Below are 8576 nucleotides of genomic sequence, written 5' to 3'. Positions count from 1 at the left end.
GCTTCAAGTGTACAACTCGTTGATGTGTTTGCATCATCTTAACCAAGGTTTCACCATGATAACCCAAGTGTAAGTCTAAGATATGTAGCACAACTCACTTAAGTGTTGCAAGTGTTTTGATGAACCAAAGTTACATCAAAGTCTTAAATTTAACACATACATGAAATATAAAAGTAATATTGAATTATAAACTTGAAAATAACTAACTAATCAAGATCTTAAGATGTGGAACATAGTTCTTAGTTTGATCTTGAAGATCCAAGACCCAAAAGTCTAGATCTAAAGTTATTAATTTAAATCTAACACAAGTGTATGAAGTTATAACTAAAGAGTTACACTTCCATATTCTTGAAATCTTAAAGTTAACTTTTAGTTTCAAGAAGTATGAGATCAAGACTAACTTGTAATACTTGACCATTTAAACCAATAAACATGAAATTAAAGTGCATAATATGAAGTAATAAACTTAAATTAACAAGTTAATAATTTCATGGATTTCATACTTTTAAAGATTCAAGCCTAAGTCTTGATCTTTAGAATGTAAACTTTAAGTTTACTTCATGAACTTTAAGTATGGTTTTAACTCATGAACTTTAATCTTTTAAAACAACAAAGGTAGAATCATAAACTAGTAAGTTTATATTCTTGTATGTCTTGTAAGAACAAGTTGATATGAAGAATCAAACTAACAAGTTTGATTCTTAATAATTAGTAAGTAACAACAACAAGTAACAAAGTAACCACAAACAAAAGAATGATGATGATGAAGGTGTTGGATTCGGTTTTTAGACAAGGAAAAGAGAAGAAGAATGTTCATATTACTTACAAGACTTGAGAGAGAAATGAGAGAAATGTTGTAAGTATTTTTTTGTGTGTGTGTTTGGAATGAGAGAAAAGTGAAAGATACTAGTGAACAAGTAGTCAAAAAAAATGAAACAATCCTCCCTTTTTCTCTTGGAGGCCGACGGTCATCACAAAGGGGATGGAGAAGGGAGTTCACTAGTCACTAACATGTAAAGGCTTCAAAAGTTGGTTATTTGGTGTATGTGCATGGGAAGAACAAGTAACTAGATTCTTTAAGTCTTAAACTAACTAGTTAATCCTTAAATGTAATACTTGCATGTGTGTTGGGCTAAATAATCCATCTAGTTAAGTAGAGTGGGCTAACAAGTCCATTAATATGGGTAGGGTGGGCTTCTAAGCCCATGTACAATTAAAAGCCCAAGTATGTAGGTAATTCACAAGTTAATCCAATTAAAGCCCAAGTAATTAACTAATAACCTTAGTTAATTAAAATGATTAATAAAACTTAATCATGAATGTAAATAATACTCGAAAATATTATTCGTGTAACGTATGTGTGTCACGAAGACATTTCGGGCATTTAAAGTCAAGTATGATCAATCATAGTAACAAGTAAATGTAATAGCATACATTCGTTTAATCACAAGTATTAATAATAATAATTATTAATTAAAAGTTGGAAAACCCAGGGTCGTTACATTACCCACATGTTAAAGAAAATTTCGTCCCGAAATTTTAAGCTGAGGTAGATGGAGGAGTTGGAAAAAGGTGAGGATACTTCCGCATCATTTGATCCTCTCGCTCCCAGGCAAACTCAGGTCCTTGTTTGGCATTCCATCGTACTCGGACGATCAGAATCTTGTTGCGTTTCAAAGTTTTAACCTCACGGTCCATAATTTCAAAAGGCTCTTCCACGAAGTGGAGTTTATCATCAATCGTAAGTTCTTCCAGTGGTATGATAAGTTCGAGTGCAGCAAGACACTTCTTCAAGTTTGTCACGTGGAAGGTAGGATGAACTGAGCTCAATTGTGCTAGTAGATCCAAACGGTAAGCAACGGGTCCAACACGTTCCAAGATTTCAAAAGGACCAATGTATCGTGGGTTCAACTTTCCACGCTTTCCAAAATGAATCACACCCTTCCAAGGTGAAACCTTTAACATTACACGATCACCAACGTTGAATTCAAAGTCTTTACGTTTAAGATCGGAAAAACTCTTTTGACGATCCCGGACAGTCTTAAGTCTCGCTTGAATCTGAGCAATCTTCTCCGTTGTTTCGTGGACTACCTCGGGTCCGGTGATTTGCTTTTTGCCTACTTCGGCGCAACAAATAGGACGACACTTTCGGCCATACAACGCTTCAAAAGATGCGGCATTAATGCTAGAGTGATAACTGTTGTTGTAAAAAAATTCGGCGAGTGGCAAATGCCTTTCCCAGGCCTTTCCGAAATCAATGACACATGCACGCAACATGTCCTCCAAGGTCTGAATCGTTTGTTCACTTTGCCCGTCGGTCTGTGGGTGATATGAAGTACTCATGTCGAGACGAGTTCCCATGGCTTCTTTTAAAGAACGCCAAAATCTAGAAGCAAAACGGGGATCGTGATCTGAGATGATCGATAAAGGTACACCATGACGAGATACTACCTCTTTGATGTATAGTTGAGCAAGTCTTTCCATTGTATCTGTTTCCTTCATAGCCAAGAAGTGTGCATATTTGGTAAGACGGTCAACGATAACCCATATGGTATCGTATCCACCCACCGTCTTTGGTAGCTTGGTGATGAAATCCATTGTTATCCTTTCCCACTTCCATTGCGGGATTTCCGGTTACTGAAGTAACCCAGAAGGTCTTTGATGTTCGGCCTTAACTTTTGAAACAAGTCAAACACTTACCAACATAAGTTGCAACGTCTTTCTTAATATTCATCCACCAATACTATTCTTTAAGGTTGTGGTACATCTTGCCCACTCCGGGGTGAATTGAATATCTCGATTTGTGTGCTTCATTAAGTATAAGGTTCCGTAGATCTCCATAAAGAGGTACCCAAATCCTTCCGGCATAACATCGGAGTCCAGACTCCCTGACCTCGAATCGAGAGACAAGTATGTTCAAATGTTCATGAGATATATTCTCCTCCTTGAGAGCCTCATCTTAGGCTACTCGGATCTGGCTGTTGAGATTCGAATGGATGGTGATGTTCAGATCCCTAACACGAAGAGGTGTCGTCCTCTCCTTTCGGCTTAAAGCGTCAGCTACAACATAGACCTTGCCCGGATGATAGCGAAGTTCACAATCGTAGTCGTTTAGCGTGTCGATCCATCGACGCTGTCTCATATTCAGTTGCTTCTGATTGAAGATGTGTTGGAGACTCTTGTGGTTGGTGAAGATAGTGCTCTTAGTTCCATAAAGATAGTGTCTCCATAATTTGAACGCAAAGACAACGGCTCCAAGTTCGAGATCGTGGGTAGTGTAGTTCTGTTCGTGAATCTTTAGTTGACAAGAAGCATAGGCAATAACCTTTGATCTTTGCATTAGTACACAACCAAAACCACTTTTCGAAGCATCGCAATAAACGACGAAATCGTCACTGCCTTCAGGAAGAGATAAGATAGGTGCGGTGGTCAACTTCTTCTTCAAGGTTTGAAATGCTGATTTGTGTGTGGGTTCCCAGATGAACTTCTTCCCTTTGTGAGTCAGTGCGGTCAAAGGACGCGCAATTAGAGAGAATCCTTCAATAAACCTTCGGTAGTAACCGGCGAGACCTAGGAATTGGCGAATGTGAGTCGGAGTAGTGGGGGTCTCCCACTTGCTGATAGCTTCAATCTTGGTGGGATCAACTTTGATACCCTGGTCGCTCACAACATGACCCAGAAATTGGACTTCCTTCAACCAAAATTCACACTTGGAGAATTTGGCGTAAAGTTGCTCTTGCCTCAAGAGTTCAAGTACTAGTCGAAGGTTTTTTTCATGCTCTTCTTCGCTCTTAGAGTAGATAATGATATCATCTATGAAGACGATAACAAACTTATCCAGGTATGGCTTGCAGACACGATACATAAGGTCCATGAACACGGCAGGTGCGTTGTTCAAACCAAATGGCATCACGAGAAACTCATAATGACCATAACGGGTCCTGAATGCAGTCTTCATCACATCTCTTTCTTTTACCCTCAACTGGTGATAACCGGATCGCAAATCGATCTTTGAGTAAACGCTAGATCCTTGTAGTTCATCAAAAAGATCGTCAATTCGGGAAAGAGGATACCGATTCTTGATTGTCAATGTGTTGAGTTCACGGTAGTCGATACACATACGGAAGGATCCATCCTTCTTCTTCACAAACAACACAGGTGCGCCCCAAGGAGAGAAACTTGGTTGGATAAATCCACGGTCAAGTAGTTCTTGAAGTTGACTCTGTAATTCTTGCATCTCGGAAGGTGCGAGTCTATAAGGTGCGCGAGCTACAGGTGCAGCTCCTGGCACTAAATCAATCTGAAACTCTACTGCTCTCGGCGACAGTAATCCAGGCAATTCTTCAGGGAAGACATCAGAAAATTCGTTCACAATTCGAACGTCGTTCACACTCTTCACCTCAGTTTCTACCGTTTTCACATGTGCTAGGACAGAAAGACGTCCCTTCTTCATGATCTTCTGCGCTTTCACGCAACTGATGAGGTTCAGCTTCGAGGTACATCTCTCTCCGTAAATGAACAGTGGCTCACCGTCTCCTTGTGGTATACGAAGAGCTTTATCTCCACAGATAATATCGGCCCTTATCTTGGTCAACCAATCCATACCGACGATCACGTTAAAACTTCCCAATTTGATGGGTATCAAATCAATTTCGAAATCTACACCAGCTATGTTGATAATAGCTCCTCGACTAATATGGTCAACTTTTTCAAGTTTTCCATTGGCGACCTCGACAAGCATACTCTCTTTTAACGGGACTAGCGACCAATTAATCTTATCGCAAAAGTGTCTACATACATAACTCCTATCGGCACCAGTATCAAATAGGACAGAAGCTAATAAATTGTTGATAGTGAATATACCTATCACCAAGTCGGGGTTCTCTCGGGCGTCCCTTGCATTAACGTTGAAAGCTCTACCACGGGGTGGTCCGCCGTCTTTTCTTTTGTTGGGACATGCATTTCTGAAATGGCCCATCTGTCTGCATTCGTAGCACTTTTTCGGTCCATTGGTGTTCGGCTTCCCATTCAAAGTGGTGACCTTACAGTCTTTCCCGATATGCCCAGTCCGTTGGCACTTTTCACAAACAACGTTACAATACCCAGTATTTTGCTTGTAGCACCGCTTGCATTGTGGTAGGGTTCCCTTGTAGTTCGGGTTTGAGTTGGTGTTTGGATTGGGGTTTCCACCGTTGTTGTTTCCTCTGAAACCCTCATGTCATTTCGTCAGGTTTTGATCATAGGTCCTTCCCCTGTTGTTATCCTATTTGAGCTTGTCACTACTACCCGCTTCAGACTTTGCCTTCTCCGGTTCATCGATGATAATTTGATTCATTAAAGTATGCACCATGCGCATCACTTCCGGGACATTTGGTGGCTTGGACGAGGTGAAGTTTCCCTTAATGCTCTTAGGAAGTTCCCAGAAGTACCTTCCATTCATTTAAACTCCGGTGTAACCATTGTCGGACACATAAGGGCTAATTCCAAAAATCTCCTATTGTAACCATCAAGGTCGTTCCCAACGGCCTTTAACTGCATGAATTCCATCTCCATCTTTTGGATCTCTATCCTAGGGCAATATTCCTCAATCAGGGCCCCTTTGAATTCCTCCCATGGGGTAGCAAACACCTCATCAATACCTTTTGCTTGAGCCAACGTGTTCCACCACGTTAGTACGCCATCAGACAGCGTGCATGAAGCAAACTTGGTTTTATTCTCCTCTGAACAGTTGCTGACTCGGAACACAGATTCAAGTTTTTCAAACCATCTAGTGAGACCAACCGGCCCCTCTGTTCCACTAAAGCTATGAGGTTTGCAGCTCTGAAACTCTTTGTACGTGCACCCATTACGAATGGGTTGAATAACCGGTGGCGGTGGTGGTGGAGCTTGGGGTTGCATTTCCGCAATGGCTGCGGCTACCCTTTCGGCAATCATCTCCTCGATTTGGGCTGCGGTAGGTGTTGATGTTGATCGTCTGTTGGCCATGGTGTTCTAAACAAAAATTTTGACTCAAGTCAAAATCCAGTATGCAAATAGTAATAATACAGTATATGGTAACCAACATGGAATCAAGACATCACATGTTTATTAAGTAATGCAATCCAGGTACAAATACCACAGAATCATACAGTAACGTAAATAGAACATCGTGCAAGAATTAAATAACGCAAAGTTCCATTCATTAAAAATAATAAGTTACATACATCAGTATAAGTTCGTACAATACATAAGTGAAACATAAAACTACAGCTAGATTACATAATGAAATCTACTACAAAAGTCCTATGATGAAGGTGGGTGTAGGATGTCAAATACATGAGACATCTGGTCCTCTAGCTCAGTTACCCGAGCACGGAGGATCTCCACCTCCCTCATCAGTTCCTCGACAGAGGGAGTGGGTGGGGCAGGCGGTGCAGTCGGTACGGGTGGTGCTGGTGGAGCTGGTGGTGCTGACGATTTGGCTCCAGAAGTAGAGGTTGCGAGGCGGTAAGGCTTATGGATGAAGGGATCTGCAGGATATGGCATAAGCCGCTTACGGGCCATAACCCTACGACGCCGACCAAATGCGTCAGTGAATGCTCGTCCTCCGTTTATACCCAAAATAATGGTGCCATCAAAACGGTACCGCTTCTTCGGTGGGGTGGAGGGTGGCTGAACAGGTGCATCATCAAGTTCCTCCTCGTCGGTGTCATCGTCACTAGAGTCGTCTATGGATGAGTCGTCGGATGAAGGATCATCTGAATCGTGTGGAGGTGGCTGCACGGGTGGCTGTACTAGCTCCCCTCGGGCGGCCATCATCTGTCGGTATCTGAAGGGTGGAATAGGCACGAGATGTCCATCAGGAGCGCGTCGGCACCAATGGCGATACTGGTTATGGAATGGACCCTCCCCAAATTCCGCGGGAATCACAACATCACCGGAGCGAGGCTGTGACCCCGAGGGTCCTGGGACAGATGGAGCTGGAATCTCCGAGGGGTCCTGGGCTCTGTCAGAAGTAGCCACTGGGGCAGGTACATGGCTGCTAGCTCTGGAAGTCGAAGCGCCTGGGTCACTAGAGGGTGTCGCCGACGGGATCGGTGGATCGGCAACAGTGGCAGGTGAAGTGGCTGAAGAGTCTGAACTGCCCAAAATGATAGCAGGTGGAATATCTGACATCTGAACAAGGAAAAATAAATTTTCCATGTCAGTAAGTCATAAAGCAAGCACGTATTAGGCCAAGTAACTACAACAGTCTAAATCATGTGTAACAGTAAGTAGCATGGCAATAACGACAAGTATCATGCAATCGAAGGCAGATAATAGCATGCAGTAGTGAAATCATGTAGTAGCATACGGCATATAGTAGTAAAAGTAAGCAGCAACATGCAGTAAGTTCAGCGGAAACAAGTAAACTAGCAAGTTGTAGATTAGTCCTATTAGTGAATCCTACTCTGTCGGGTCTTGACTCACTAATGCAACCTAATTTCCTACAACCAATGCTCTGATACCAAATGTGATGCCCCGTACAAAACCATCGTGTACGAATCATCAACAACAGGATCATTACAAGGTCAAACACTATATGCGTTTTCAAAACAAGTTTGCATTCAAGATAAAAGGAGACGTCATAACTAACGTCAAATGTTTTACAACCAAATTATGCTTCAATGAACAGAAGAAAATATAATAGTGCATGACCCTTAGGTCGTTACAGATCATAGTTTCAAAAGTAATAAGTTATGAATGCAGGATAACGTTCATGCAGTGACATCTCTAAAACAGCGGGTGTCTACAGCAAGACTAGTACACAGCGGAAGCAGCTAAGCTTAAGCACCTGAGAAAAACATGCTTAAAAATGTCACACAAAGGTTAGTGAGCTATAGTTTAAGTATAACAGTATGTAAGGTAGGCCACGTGATTTCAGTGCTACAACGAGCGTTTCAAAACAGTATGATAAAGTATATGTTAACCGTGGGCACTTGGTAACTAACTTAACGTTTATACCCCCTGAAAGTACACTTGGCAAGTACGTATGTATTACGAAGTATTAAACACTCGTTAAATGCTAGCGCGACTAGCCCGAGTGGGGATGTCAAACCCTATGGATCCATATCTAAGATTCGCGTTCACCGGTTCAAAAACCAATGACTAAACGTTACCGAGCTAAAGAGAATGTTTATGCCGTTGTATAACCCACACATATATAAGTTTAAGTACTCGTGCCTAGTATGTAAAACGTAAAATGCGCATGTATTCTCAGTTCCCAAAATAGTTAAAGTAAAAAGGGATGCTATAACTCACAGTGGTAAAGTAGTGGTAAAGTCGAGTCGGAAAATAAGAAAGTACGTAGGTCCGGAAAGTCCTCAACCTAAGTCAAATAGTACTAAGTCAGTAAATTGTTCCAATAGGTTTAAAAGTATGTAAATTAGGTCTTAAAGGTCATCATCATTCATCATCAAACAAAAGGTGTAAAGTAGGTTTCGTTCATGAAAGAAGTTTAAAATAAAGGCTGACTTCGGTCAGTCACCACTGCCTCAATACCTACTGAAATGAGGTGAGACCAGTTGCCATGGCTCCGTATATGAGTCCTTTAGTTG

Source organism: Rutidosis leptorrhynchoides, chromosome 2 (assembly GCF_046630445.1).
Source record: "Rutidosis leptorrhynchoides isolate AG116_Rl617_1_P2 chromosome 2, CSIRO_AGI_Rlap_v1, whole genome shotgun sequence".
Lineage (NCBI taxonomy): Eukaryota > Viridiplantae > Streptophyta > Magnoliopsida > Asterales > Asteraceae > Rutidosis > Rutidosis leptorrhynchoides.
Note: the sequence above shows the minus strand (reverse complement) of the source record.